Here is a 15,734-nt window from a genome sequence, read left to right on the forward strand (position 1 = left end):
CTTAAATATATTTTTGGTTCCAAGGAAGGGAAATAATTGCTGCTTTTATTGTTCTATCTGAAGGTTTTACCAAACTTTGCTTTCCCTTCAACATTTGCTTTTAAGATTGTATAGCTGATGCCAGTGTGCACTAAATGAATGTATGTTACCTTTGTACATGAAGTGCTTTAGTAACACTTAAAACATTTCAGCAGTGCCACAATGCAGTGTTCTGTCTGGGGGGAATACTTTCTTTGTTTTTCCTGTAGATAATACAGCAATAGATCATATTTCTAAAACTTGATTTGAGAGTGGGAAGGAAATTGCGTTCAGTCTCTCTCCAGTTTTCCTGAGAAAATCCTGAGAGCAGACTTGCTTACCTTTGACTGCAATGAAAGTGTGTGTTATGACATCTTGTTTCCTGATAGTCTAGTTAGTGATATTGGTGGTATTTTCTTCCCTAGCATGCAGGTAAGGAGTAGATACCCACTGGTAAACAGAAGCTTGGTAAGAAGTTCACATGTATCAGCTGGTTTGTACATGTGCAAATCTGTCTTCATTTCTTTGAGTAGAATATGTTAAAGCCCAGTGATTGCTCATAGATTTTTTTCTTTTGTAAGAATAGCATTTTGTTATAAGGTGACATTATTGTCTTATTGCTGAAAAAGTTGGGTATTAAGATGTGCTTCATATGATCTAACATCTGTGAATTAGAAAGCTATTTAAATGCACGCTTTTATCAGTTATTCAGTGCCAGTGTAGGTGATAGAAGGTTCTAGCTAGTATGAAGATATTTTAAAATCTGAAGTTATTTTGCTGCTGTTGGTGTTCTGTTTTGAATGCTGAATATTAAGTTTGTAATGGATCTGTTACTACTTTTTTCTCTATATATGCTGGATGTATTCTTTTTACAAGCCTCTGTGAAGACTGTCAGAAATTTTGCTACTTGAGAATAATTAATCAAATATGTGCAACTGTTTTGTACTCCAATTGTGTGTTTAAAACCTTGTCACTAATGTGTGCCTGTAAGGGAGACAGCAGTGAATTAGACTTGCCGTTAAGGGGAAGTACTGTGAAAGTCTGTTCCCAGATTTCAATTTGCCAAGAGATGCTAAAGCAGCATTTAGTCACTTATTTCCTTTGTATTTGCATATTTAAATAGCTTCTAGATGCCAGGACTGCTTTCATAACTTGTCACCAGTCTGTGAATCAGTACTACATAAAGGACATTTTGACCACCTTGACTGCAAGATGATCAGGGCAGTTGCTGGGTTGTACGTGGTTTCAAACTGAGCCCTGCAGGTTGTCTTTCTATGTGTGTCTTTGTAGGAAATGGTTAACCCTTGGAACATTTTTTTTAATGATGGTTCAAACCATGTACTTGTATGGATAAAAATGTTGTTATTTTTAGATGCAGAGAAATAGCCATAGCTGTCTTAAACTTGAACTTGACAAGTGCATGTTTAAAAGCAACACTCCGCTTCATTGGCTCGCTCTTACTGAGAGCTGGTGTACTGAACTTTTTTATATCTCAAGGAAAAACCTGGCACTGTTTGAAGAGTTTAACTAAATGGCAAGCAAAATGCTTGCGAGCTGTTTCACACCAAAAGCATTTCTAAATCTTTGTGTTTATACTAGTCCTGTAATAATGAAAATTGATTCTCATTTTTTACATACAGGCACAAGAAAATCAAGTTAGAGCTTAGATGTAAAAGCAGATGATAGAATGTATTTTTGTTTTGCTCAAATCAAAATTCTGAATCTGGGATTTACTTTTCTGGCAATTAAAATCAACAGCAAAGATCTGAAACCTCTGATGTTGGGTTTTTTTTATTATGCCAGAGGAGTTGATGAAGTAAGGTTTTTGTACCTTCTTTTGGAGCTTATGAGAGTTCGTAATTGGCTTCAGTGGAAACAGGATCAGAGCTGCAGTGCTGCAGATGTCAGCAAATGGTGCTTGTCCTTAGAAGGATGAGGTATTCCTGAAGTGTGTAATTTACTGTGTGCAAATTATAATTGAAATGAATCTACCAGAAAAAGTGAACTGTAGCTAAAGTTAACTAAGTACTTTATTTTTATAAAAGAATTTTGTAAGACTAAATGAGGATTTTAAGTATCTGTTTTAAAGGATATAAGGGAAAAAATAATATAGGAAACTATTACATGATGCTTGACAAGATCTGCTTATATATAATATCTTTTCAAAGTCATACATTTGCCAGAGACTTCTGTTTCCTGTCTTTTTTTCTATCAAAATAGTAGTGGGAGAAATTTTATAATTTCTGCAAAGACTCAGCTGTTTGGGTTTTGGGGTTTTTTTGCTTGAAATTGTTTCATAATTATTGTTGTTATGTGAGTTCAAGGTTATAATCAGAATAAAGTTCATCTGGTGACCAGTCTTTGTTAACATTAATAGATGGTGCATTTTTGCACATAGATTTATGTTAATCTGCCAGGAAATTTGTGTGATAAGTATTAAGTACCAGAAATGGACTTACTCCTTTTTAAGTGTGCTGTATTTCTCTGGGGGTTGTCTTTGGGAGTTTTTTGTGTGTGTTGGTTTTGAAAATTCAGTAAATTTGACCAAGTAAGAAATTGGAAAATACTTCTTTAAAACTAATAATACAAGTTTGGAGCATTTGGCTTTGTTTTTCAGATTAGTATAGAATCTATTGAGTGGAATGTTCCCAGACCCAGTATCATAGTAATCAATTTTCTGAAATACACTCCAGCTTCTGACAACCAGTATGTGCCCATCACCTCCCCTCCCAAAAGCAAATAGCCTCTTATTAACAGCCCTGGCTGGATTCCACTCTAAGCACAGCAAGATCAGGTCGAAAACAGAAAGGTTCTCAAACACCAGATGTCCAAGATGATGTTTGGAGCATCCCTCTTCCTGCTGTGATCTCAGAGTACTTAGAATCTGCCTTCTGCCTTGCAGACTGGAGTGAATCCTTCAAGACTTAATACCAGAATGTGCTAAGCAAGCCCTTAGAGGAAGAGAGACTGGCATATTCTTGCCTATAAAATGGTGGAGCCAGTTTATAAAAGCTAGCTAGAGTTAGCTTTACAAGCAGTGACCTTTTCAAATTGACAGTCTCTTTGAGAAAGCAAGGAACTGATGATGTCAAGATGGCAACCCAAATAAATTCATGGGAACTTCCCTAAAGCTGCACAAAGAAGAGCTTTAGCTCACTAGCCTCCCAAGTTGTCACTGCCAATTCTTGTCTGTGCAGTGGGATAAATTTGGTCTGGATTGCTGCTCTTGAAATTAGGTGGTTGCATCAAGAGTTTGTGCAAGAGAAGTTACTAATTATCAGGGACCTTGAAAATTGGTATAATGCTTGACATATGTTGATAGCACTTTGAAGGGCTCAGGTTTCTCCTAGAAAATTGAAGCAATCCCAGCAGTTAAGTACAGGTAATAAGACAGAAAGTAGAAAACCAGTGCTTCTTTAGTGAAAAGCCAGAGCCTCACAAAATGCTACTGAAGGGCAGGAATCCAGGTTTACTGTGGAAAAAGTCTGCATCCTCAGCAGACCTGAGACTTCTTACACTAAGATGTGCTGCCTTAATGTTCTGCTGTACCTGGACACTGCAGTGGAGATGTAATTGTATCCTCTCTCTGATACGAGTAGTTTTAATAAATGCACTCTTAATAGAGCAGAGAATCAGTTGGGCCTTTGGAGGTCCACGGTATGTTCAAAGCTTACCTGATATTTATTGTTATAATTTAAGTCTACCAGACTAAATATTAAGACAATATATTGATAGGACTTGTAACAGTGTTTTCATAATATCTTAAGGAAAGAAGTTTAAGACTCTGTATTGTAACCAGCTAGAAAAGCAATAGAATAAACTCTGAGAATTACATAACCCATTGGTATGACTCCTGCTATGAAATTAAGGCGAGCAGAGTGAAGAAACTGTTGAGTAGATAAAATGAGTATACAAAGTCATGATCTCTGGAACATCCTGTGTCAAGAACTTAGAAAATGGAAAAAGTAGTATCAACTTCAAGTACTCCACTTTGCTGTTAACTCTTGTAACAGAAGACACCAGGAGTGAACGGCTGAGAGAAAAAAATAATGTAAACTTTTCAGAAGGATAGGTAAGAATTGTAATATATCTATAAACTCACAGCGTGGATGAGAGAGGCAATTCCTTTGCTGATTCACATGAATTTTTTGTCTTTGTACTGGAAAGATAACTGGAGAAAAACAAATGCAAACTAGGAACAGATCAGAAGTTGAAGTCAAGAAGGTGGCCATAATTTAGCAGAGGACAAATATAATGAAGAAAATCTGTTATGTTGAAAGATGTTCTGAAGAGTATCTACAAAAGCTTGCAAGGAAAAGGAGTGGCTATTTTACAAGTAGACAAAGATGGACAGTGTAGCTTTAAGGCATCCAGGCTAAATTAGACGTATTTACTGGTACTCTATGAATAAAGGTAGACCTTTATTCTAAGCCTGAAACCTGGTGTGATGTGATGATGCTACTGTTCTGTATAGAGAAATATAAATACAGATTTATAAATCTATGTCTAAAATAATTTGGAGAATTTAGAATCAGAATGAAATATCTGTTATAATATAATTTGCATTCAACCATGCCAAAAAGGTTGTAACACAAAGGTAAAATAAACAAGTAGAACTGCAAAGTTGAAGAATTACATGATGGTGACTTCAGTGAAGGCATTGGGTTTAATAGGTGGGTAGAACAAAATAACCTCCATAATCTGAATATCTGCTGAAATGGCACCTTTTCCAGCTTGCATTTCATTTCTATCTTGTTCTCTGATTTATCTTATTTTCTTTGTGTCTTTACTGAGTATCACCTTGAATGATCACATTACTAATTGAAACTAATTGCATCATTAAGTGTTTGTGTCAACAGGAAAAACCTTGATTTTTCTTAAAACACTGTAAAAACTCAAGTGAAATCCTGATCCCTCTCTTGAAGAGTGTGAGCTGGAAATGGTATTCAGTGATAGATTCTCTTGATCAAAGGAAACCCCAGAAAGCCAACCAACCCAAATCCCCACCAAACCCCAAATCAGAACCACCGCCTTGCATGTGGATTAGTTTCCACTGAACCCGATTGTTACATAGGTATGGGGTCTGAACTTCTTTATATTGCTTTGAATGGCATAGAAATAAGTGTTATGAAAATAATTTATGTAGAATACTTTTAAATGAAACTGATTCATACTATAGCATCATTATTACATTTGTCTCTGCAATGATGATTACATAATAGTAAGATTTTAAACAAATGTATAAACTGGCCTTTATGTGAGCACTTAAAAGCATATTTAGACCTCACTTAACTCTCTCTGAATTAATGGGACTTCAGAACACTCTTGATAATCATTTCACTTAGAATATTTAAGTATATAATGGTCTGGAACTGATCTGGGTTTTATGAAACTTTGTTTTATGAGCTTGTTCTTCTTGTGGCCTCCAAGAAACCATGATGCCTCCTACTGCAGTGAGGTGCCTTACAAGCTTGTGTCTGGTGAGCAAGGAAATGGTTTCCCTGTGTATCTCATCTGAAATGCCAGCCCTGGCAGGCACAGGGCCAGCCTTGGTCAGGAACTCACCAGATTCTGTAAACACATTGATTGCTTCTGCTTGATGGAGGAAACCACATCACTTTTTAGACGTTAATTAAGGTAGGTTAAATAATAAACCGGAGAATACATGGAGCCAATAGTGTCTCTTTTTGTGGTACAATATTAGTATTCAATAACTGAGGCTTTTGCTGCTCATTAGAAGAACTCACTCTTCCAAGAAAAAAGCAAATGAAAAAGCTAGGCTTTTGTCTCCCTGTACCAGTTCTGCTGTGAATAGCTACTGGGAATAACCACTGACCCAAGGTATCAGGCAAATGTTTTTATCCATTTTGTGTTTGTCATATTTCACTTGAATGGCTGGTATTTAGAGAGGAATTAACTGTCCTTTCAGTTACAGATGGGTCTGCATTAGTACCTGAGCTTGAGTAGTGCTCTTGATTTCTCTCCTAGTCCCTGTTTACCCTGCTTTGGCTCATGTTTTAGGGCAACCTCAGGTCACAAGGACTTAGACTGGTTTTGGATGGAATGGAACTGGTAGATGTGCTTCAGGAATCTAACTGCCCTCTTAATAGGTAGCAAGTTTAACCCGAAGCAGAACTGTCTGAAACACACACAGTGGGAAGATGGAGTGCTCAGCACCAATCATTTTGCTGCATAAATCTGCTTATGTCGGTCTGTTGTACTTACAGATGCAGCGTGTGACAGAAGTTTGGTGTGTTGGTATCCCTGTGATGTGGCAGTTGCAATTTTTCCTGTTGTCTTTAGCAATATATTGTGCCAGTGGAGTCTGAGTACTCTCTTGGTATAATATGCATGTGTTTAGACTGGCGAAGCAATCCTGGAATGGCAGTTACATAAAAAAGAGCCATACCAGCACAATTGTGCTTTCAGAAGCATAACTTATTTTCCCTCTGCTGGGGAAAACAAAAGTACTGACATTTATGGGTTTGCTCATAAGTGCAACTACACCTGGATTTTTGGCAGCCAAAGATTATGCTCCTGATTCATGTCTGCATGCCACCAGCAGAATATATATAGTAGACCAAGCTGAGGGGCTGAGCAGCAGTTTCTGTAGTTCACAGCAGTCCTGTGGAACAACTAAGGACATGCTGTTACCACAGGTAACACACCACCATTGTGGTGTGTAATGACTGACAGGAAAAGCTGCCACTCAACAGGAGTCACGGACTGGAGAAGTTTGGGAGAAGCCAGAATATCTGAAGTAGTAGTTGTCAGCAGAGTGCTACTACAGCTCTTGAAAAGTAACTCAGATTGACTTGCTGGGTTAGTTTAACACTTGAACAGCAGCATGTGGTAGGGATGCCACAAGGCTGGTTCAGAGGATTTATTTTTTTTATGCTTAAATTTATCTTTTCAAACAGCAGATATATATTACCTGCTCCTGGAAGAGTGCTCTGCACTACTTGGATGACAAGGCCAATAGGAAGCAAAGTATGAAGACTGATGTTCTCTCCCATGAGGATGTTAAATTTTTTATTCTCTAATATTCCTGTGGATAAATTGTATTTAAGAATGCAGGATTTTCAACCCTAGGAAAAAGCTTGTTGTATCTATCAAGAACAAGCTGGGGCAGCCTTGGTCACTGCTATGCAGTAGCACCAGCCCAGGTCCTATTGGCAATTGCAGAGAATGTTACTTATGAGTGGCATGTGCAGTCCAGTTTCTAATATCAAGGTCACCTAGTGACTTGATCTGTGTATTTTTGCTATATTTATTGGTGCAAACTTGGAATATCTAAAAAGAAACCCCAACCAAACCTAGGACAGGTTAATTAAACCAAACAATTAAATTTAGTAAATGTTAAACAACTCATAACAGCTCTTAATCATACAAAAAATAATTTACCTGGTACTGATTTTTTTTCCGTGGTTGAGAGCTTTCTCAGACTTCTAATTTAGATAGCTGTATTACAGAAGGCTTTGTCACTTCCACTCTGGTGCAAAATGAGTAGGTACAGTCTACACAGAAACATCTCCCTGCTGAAGTACGAAGGTTGAGCTTTGCTGATTTGTGTTTGAAATGTCTTTGGAAAGATAAGGACCAGTATTTTTTCTACATTTTACTTCTCCAGAAAGTAAAAATAACTGTTTTTGCAAAACTATTTTACTGAAATAAGTTATGTGGGCTGAGCAAAATTTGTCTCCCAGTCGATGGAACCTGGCAGCGTGTGCTGCAGTCACTGACGCTGTCACTAAGGATATGGAAGAGACACTGGCTCCACCTAATTTTCATTCTGATGAATGCAGCCTATTAACTTTATTAGGATGTTTGTAGGGGTTTTCCTTTGGCATGTTTTCTGTATTGTGGGTTTATGGCAGTTGTTGCTGTCCAGCCTTACAGGGTCTTGTAGATGTAAATCCCCTGGTCCTTAGGAACTGATTTTTTGCTGCTGATAATGATAGTTCATGGTACTGTTGTAAATCCTGATTGCACTATGCAGCTGGACCTGTGCACTTCTAATTCAAAAGTCTGGATAGAAGATGTCTTTGTGCATGTTTGTAAAGTCTTTCGTCAGAAGCGCAGGCAATCAATGTTTTCAGGTGAATTTGCAGCTGGCCAGACATAGCAGATGACATTTAATCCTCCAGAGGTGCCTCAGACCTTCTGGGCTGCACATTTAACCATGATTGTTTTGATGAAAACATTGTTTTGCTACTACACTGTTTTTGTCTGTTTATAAAAAGCTAGAAGTGCATTTCCCTGTAGCATCAGCATCTTAAAGAATCAGCTGTTGCATTCTTGTTTTAAGTCCTAGTATTATGATTCTCTGAAAACATGTACAGTGGAAAAGCTCTAACATATTAATTTGTTCACTTTCAAAGCGCTGCAGTCATTTTAGTTCTTCCAGCTCTATACAGAAATCTGACTTTATGCTGTTTATGTACATGTAAAAAATTAACCTGTTTTCTGCAGTGTGCACTCTCTCACTGCAATACTTCAGTTTTACAGTCACATAAATTAGATGCAAATGAGTCATGATACTTGCATTTTCATATATCCTTTGAAAGGGACAATCTTCTCCTGTCACAATGTTAGCAATTTATGAGGTGATGTGACACAGTTCATAGCAAGTGCCAACATCAACTGAAATTCTGTTTTTAATAATGAGACTTTTTTTGTGAGCTTTGAAGGTTGAAGTATGATGTAAATGGCTGTTTTGTAAACCACTGATATTTATTAAATATGCATTCTGGAGTTTTTTATTAATATTAAAACAAAAGCAGTCATAATTTTAAAACCACTCTAAAACAATGGCTTGACAACAGAAGCTTGTCATGAAGAATTAAAAATCACAAACTGCTTTTGGTTTTTGAGGGCAGCTTGTAAACATAAAAACCAATTTCAGCAAGTGTGTTTATATAAAAACATATTACGTCTGTGTAAGTTACTACCCTCTCATTAGATATGTTGATCCTGTCAAACACAGATATGAGAGGTCTTTGAAAATTTTTAAATTTATTATTAAAATATTATGTTTATCTCTCATAACTGTATCTGAGAACCTCAAAGCCAGGAGTGAAATACCAGGAAATTCTCAGGTTCTAAATGAAGCTGCATATGGAAGTAAACAAAAATGTTTATCATGGTTCAGTGCTATTATGCTGTGATTAAACCATTGGCATATCATGATAATGCTTTGTCTGGTGTTGATTGCAAATTGGTATGATGCTGAAGGATGAAAGAGAAAACCCTGTATTTTAAGTTATAAAATAGAAGAATTGAATTCTATTCAATAGAAGCTACTCTAGTTCTCTCATTCCAGGAGAGGAAAAGCAAATTATTAAGTATTAGAGTCAATTGGGACAGCAGCTGTTCATTAACCCTTTAGAAGTTAAGTTACTTATGTAACATGTTTTCAATAATTATTTAGAAATTGTGTTTAACTGCTATACTGAGCTCTGGCTCGTGAACTACTTTGTCCCTATGGAATAGAATATGGACCTATGCTGATGGATTCTTTTTAAGCAGCTTTTAGAGGCGTAGCGCTGGAGTTGTGCTGCTTGGAGCTGTGAAGGAGGAAAAAAGCGGCATCTTTAGCTTGCTCATGCCTCGGGCGCGGGGGAAGCGGTGACAGCCCTTCCCTCGCCTCTGGCCAAAGGCGGTGATTGCTGCAGCCCTTTGCTTCTGGGGTACGAGCCGTGGGTTATCACATCTCACACGATCCCATCATCGTCAGGGGCCAGACTGGGCCTGGTGGGCTCTCGGCGCTCCCCCGGGCCGTCAGGAACCCAGTCTGGTTCGTGTTGGACCTCGCCACACGCCGCTGGGGCCGGTTCCTGGTGCCAGGAGGGGTCTACGGCAAGGACTGGGTGCTGTCTCCGAGGCCGCGCCTGGGGAGGGGGGGCTCAGTCTGGGCGCGCTGGAGCCGAAGGCCGCGCCCCGAAAGCCGGGCAGCCGCCGCTCCCCTCTCAGCCCCTCCGAGGCCGCCTTTAAGGACCCTCTTTCGGCGCCGCTCCTTGCTGCGCGGGTTCCTCCCTCGGTCGGGTTGCCCTGGCGACAGCGCGATGGCGGCGGTGCTGTGACGGGCACGGGGCCTCCCCGGAGCCGAACGCCCGCGGCGGCGGCTTCCCCTGGCGCCAGACAAAGGAGCCCGCCCTCCGCCGAGCGCGGCTCCCTCCGGTCGTAGTCGGCCGCGCCCTCCTGCCGCCCTGGTCCCGCCCCCATCTCCCTCTCATTGGCCTAGTATAGCGAGGGCGTACGACTTTCGCCTTTCTATTGGTAGAGCGGTTGTAACATGCCAGGGAATTCATCAATGGCCACCGAGATTTCAAATCTGTGACAGAAGAGTCTGGGAACGCGATTGGCTCGGCGAACGCGGGGTCCCGCCTACGGGGACTGGAGCGGCTCGGAGCAGGCGTTTAAAGATGGCGGCAGCGGTGAAGAGTGGGGGGTGGTTTTCGTGAAGCGGCCCAGCTCGCCATCCTCCCCCCGCCCCCAACTCGCGGAGGAGCGGCAGGGGCACCGGGCATGGCTCAGGTGGGTGCTGGCCCCGCAGGGTGGCGGGGACGGGCGCGCACGAGCGGGCTTGCGCGCCCCAATCGCCGCCGTGCGGGCAGTAACCCCTCCGTCCCCACAGGCCGCGCCGCCTGTGCGGGCCGCCCGGCCCGCCGCGCTCCTCGCCGCCTTTATCGCGCGGCCTCCCGCCTCCGGGCCCGCGCCGCAGGGAGAGAGCTGTGAGGCGCCTTTCCCCGAGCTAAACGCACCGACATCCTGCCGCTGGAGCGAGCAGGGAGCTGCCCTCCCCGGCGGGTGTTGCCGTGCGGGGCCTCGCCCCCCGCCCCCGGCTGGAGCGTCCTTCCCCCGGCGCGGGTGGTGTGTTTTGTTCGGGGTTTCTCGGGGGGTGGTGGGGGGTTGATTTTATTTCCGCCTGCCCCCAGCCGCCTCCCTCGCTGTAGAACTGCGTTCAGAGAGGGAGACCAGCATTCCGTGGAAAGAAAGGGGATGAAACGCCATATCGCGCCGGTCTCCGCACACCTTCTGGTCCGTGGGGTGACGGGGAGCAGCAGCTCTGGCGTGAGTTTCTACGCTGCGTCGTGTCTCACAGTGTGTGTGTGTGTGTGTGTCGCAGGGTAAAGGGAGGATCTCCGCTGGACACATCCGTTTGTACAGGGGAGAAGAGCGTGTCTCGCCTCCTGTGCCAAGTTAGGAAGAAAAGGCAGCCCTTCACCAACGAGTGTGTGAACGCCCAGGCACTTGTGTTAGTTCTGGTACGTTGGGACGGTGGAGATAAGGTGGCGTGTCTGTCCATAGCTCTCAGGCTCCTTCTTTGTGTGTTCCTTCTATTAATAGTGAAGTACAATTATATCTTCTTCTAATTAGCTCATTCAGTCTCTAAAATGTTTATTATTGTGGCTTTCTTAACTGTTTTTTTTATTTTTTATTATTCTGGGAAAAGAAAATGCTTTCGTTTGCACTTCTGTACCTTATGCCTCAGGCCTTATCTGTGAAGTCCACCTGCCTGCTGAGAGGGTGGGACACCCCAACATCCAGGCCTATAAACCAGGATTGAGGGTTTGCTGGGCCAACTCATTTGATTTCTTTACTCCCTTAGGTTCTGAGTTACAGATGTTGGAGTTAGATCCTTATTTTTTCTTATATAAGCATAACTTATCTCTTCTGTTTAGGCAACTAATTTAAGGATTCCTATTTTTTTAGTCCTGAATGAGGAGCTAGGTCACTAGTTCTTTTGGATAGCTCCTTTTGATTGCTACAATTATTTTGCTTTTTTTGGAGGTTAAGAGGAGCTGGTTCCTTTTGGTTTGGTTTTCTTTACAAGTAAGCTAATTGTGATGTGACATTAAGAATATTTTCTTCCTAGGCTCTGACTTGCAGATCTTAAAAAAAATTGTTTTACACAATTAATTAAAAAAACATGAAAACCTTGCCAGAAATCTGGTCAGTCTATAAAAGCAGCAAGTGCTTTGCTGTTTCTGAGGCTCCTTTTCCAAAATTATGTGCTCTGTTCATTCTGAAATGGGATAGAGTTTTCTGAAGCAGAGGAGTTTTTTAGCTTTGTCTGTATTTGCTGCTGTTGATGTTGTGGTTGGACCCCAACTGCATTTTTCTTAAACTGCCTTAGTGACTTGCACAAAGTGGTGGTTTCTTTCAGAATCTTTCTACTCTAAAGCTGGTAATGGTGATAGAAAAGAGTTCCTGTATGGAGGGGTTAATTTACAGAATGTTTTTCTTTTAGAACTTCCTGTTCTGGTTTTTAAACAAATTCAATTCAGTGCCCTTGCTTTTTGAGGTTTTCCAGCAGTTAATAATAAGTAAGATCAAATTACTTTTAGGACTGTGTGGCAAGGAGTACAGTAGGTATATAGGTATAATAAAGAAGGTAGATGACTGTGAACAAGGAATTCCTTTGACAAGGGTTAAAGGTGAGTGGATCTTCAAATATGATCAATCCCTGATGAATTCTGCTCAGCAGAGTTGCCATTTGGAGCAGGAGGTTGATGAGGAGGATCATCAGGTGTTTGTATTTGCATAGCAAATAAGGGGAGTTTGTTTTGAGCTGCTCTTCCTTCTGGGGTCCACTGAATGTGAAGTAAGCAGTTTCTGACAAGGAATCTGTTTTCTTTTTGAAAGGGATTTTAAAAGAGAGAGTCTATGGTATATAGTTCATTGTTCCTCATTGCAGCTACAGGTATTGTTGAAGAAAATACATTCTTTAGAGACCTGATGTGTAAGACATGATGTGCTGTACAGTGAAGGGAGTTCCTCTTTGAGTTTGAGCAGTACTGGTTACAAGTTTCAAGGTTCTGGTTTTTTCCTGTCTGGAAAAGAGATACCCTTTTCTCTCTATATGTTCACACCCACCCTCCCTGCCCCGTTCTAATTGTGGGAATAGGCAGTGATACTTATTTAATAAGAAGTATCTGGGGTTGGGTTTGGGTTTTTTTTTTTTTTCTGCCTTCAGAGAACATTTGTAAGGCAGCCAAGTCAAGACATTGCTGTTGTTGGGACCTGTGCAGTTTGCTACCTTACATTTTACTGTCCACCATGTATTTGTTTCTCTGACCTTACTTTGTGACATGAAACTTACTCAAATGGTCTGCTAAAATAAGAGCAAACAGTTATGAAACTGTCATGTATTGGTGATTGCAGAACATGACCTGTGCATTCATATTTCTAGCAGTTCATCCAGAGTTCCTTCAGTGTTTTGTACTGGCTGTTGCAGCTGTCGATGGTGTTCCATGTATTTTTAAGGAGTCCTTATGGAAACTGTCGATGGAACTTGGTGGAGACTTGGAAAATAAACTCTGTTCTTCCAGGGCGAATTAATTAAGGATGACAATAGGCAAGCTAATTTATGTTGTCTTTTGATACTACATAACTTAGTATGCTAAGTCTGTTTTTATATGTGGTGTTTGGGTTCCCTTGATCTAAGGTCTGTTTGGCTGTTTTTAACCTACAGGCTCATCTACCTCACCCTTTTAGGTTTCATCTTTCTTTTAAAATAACTGATATCTAAGGGAAAATCTTTATTTGTTTTGTTGTGGCAGGGTTTTTTCCACCCTCTGATATAAAAGGCATATTGTAACATCAGTTGGCAAGAAAGCAGATGGGAATTGGACCAGTGTTACTCTACTTATCCCTGATGCTTTGTAGTTTATAGGAGGGTATTGTAGCCCACTGTAACTGTAGAACTACCAGTGTCTGTTATCTTACCCTAGAGATGTGGCAGGTTTATGGCTAGAAATGAAAAAGCAAGTTTAAACTCATCTTGGCCTGGTACTTTTTCTGACCACAGTGTGTGTACTGACAGTTGATGATCCCTGGCGGTGATTTGATACTCTGTTCCTTATTTGAAGTCCAACAAGAATTCCATTGTTAATTGCCATTGAATGTAGTAACGAGACAGCTTTTCTGCAAAGAGTGGGGGTGTAGTATCAGCAAACTGCCAAAGCGAGGCAGGTAAAGATTAATTTCTTCTGTTTTGACATTGGTGTTGTTAAAACACTCTTGAGCGTGGGAGCAGGATGTATCAGGGATGTGGAAACTGCTTTAATGATCGTGTCTTATGACTTGTCAAAAATAGTATTTCTAATGAGGCTGGGTAGCTCCTTGATGGTATGGGAAGTTAGCACTCTTTCAAATTCTAGAATACCAACTTCAGTGTTTCATTTCTGTGTAAATCACTTCTGTTTGCTCCTTTCATGAGTATTCTAAAGAGCCAAAAGGTGGAAGAATTAAATTACGTAGGCATTTAGTTTCCAGGAGTTACTGAACTTGTACTGTGACTTCTGATTCTTTTGGTCAGAATTAACAATGAAGAATTTATTGTGAAGAACTTAGTAATTTGTCGTTCGCCTTTTTTAACGTGAAGATGAGGAAGGTGGAAGGTTATTAGACAAATATATTTCTAGAACTGTTTTATATAATACTAGGTGTTTCAGAACCTGTTGCTCAGGTGATTGCATGATCATATTTTAGGATGGAATGGATATAAGTATATAGAACTCACTGTCTTGCTGGCGAATGAGCTGCCCTTCCTTCTGGAAGGTAATATGTCTGTATCAGAGAAGATCAAATTATCTTGGTGCTTTTATCAAAATGGAGTAATTTTCCATAGTGATTCTACAATGCATGTCAAGCCCAGTGTCTTGAATGTGTTAGTTTCAAGTATGTGTTAAAAAAAAAAAGGCAAAAAAAACCAACCCCAAACTAGAAAATGAGCACAAGATGTGCAATGTTCTGTTGCCCCAACACAACTTACTTTATTGCCAAATGACTAAAATAAGAGTCCTCTGTTGTGTGCTTTCTTCCAGCTTCCAGGTAGGTAGCTTCCATATGGTGTTGAATTTTAATTGTTTCCATTATAATTCCCAGCTTTCTGTCTTGCCCTGTTTGTGGTTGGATTTTGCTGTTGATTTGTTCTGTCTGGGCTGGTGTAGAGATACTTAATTCAATTTCATTTGGCTTCTCTAAGTCCCTCATGATAACTCAGGCTTTCTGCCCTGTTGCCTTTAAATGTTACACACTGTGGTGATGCTAAGGACTTAGAGCTTTTCTTTCTAAAATCCTTGAGTATGCTTTCCCTACTATCTAGAAATACTTTGAACAGAGCAGATTCAGCTAGCTGGCTGTCTTGGGTAGGGTAACGCTGCTTTGTTTCTAGCTGGTAGGAGGATTAAACCCATTTTAGGGTGTTACAGAGGGACTTGGAGAAACCAAAATAGCAGGTAAGAAATTATGCTTCATTTCCTCAAGTGCTTTTAGCCCTGGAAAGGTGACAGAAGTATAATTGAAGAAGCCATCGTAGACATGGTAGAAAGAATCCACTTAATGTAAAAAAGGAGAAAAAAGGGTGTGGGCTTTCTTTTCTCCCCCCCCGCCCCCCCCCCATCCATTTCCTGTAAAATTTCCTAGAGCAGTTCAGTATTTTGTCAGGTTAAATTACCTAAGATGTTGGTGTTGAAATGCCTTCTGGAATCAATTTGACTTTTAATGCTATGTATGTAAACCTGAATGCCTCAAACATAACAAATATATAGTACAGTAATAGCATGGCATGTAAGATCAAATGTCTTATACCTGGATTTTGAGGCAGTTATTTTGTGTGAATTAAGACATTTCATGTTAAAACTTCTAGTGAGATTTCAAAGACACCTAATAATGTTAGGTTAGCTATGTGTCTTGTAAGTCCATAGTTG

This window comes from Gallinula chloropus (genome assembly GCF_964237585.1).
Source record: "Gallinula chloropus genome assembly, chromosome: 17".
Lineage (NCBI taxonomy): Eukaryota > Metazoa > Chordata > Aves > Gruiformes > Rallidae > Gallinula > Gallinula chloropus.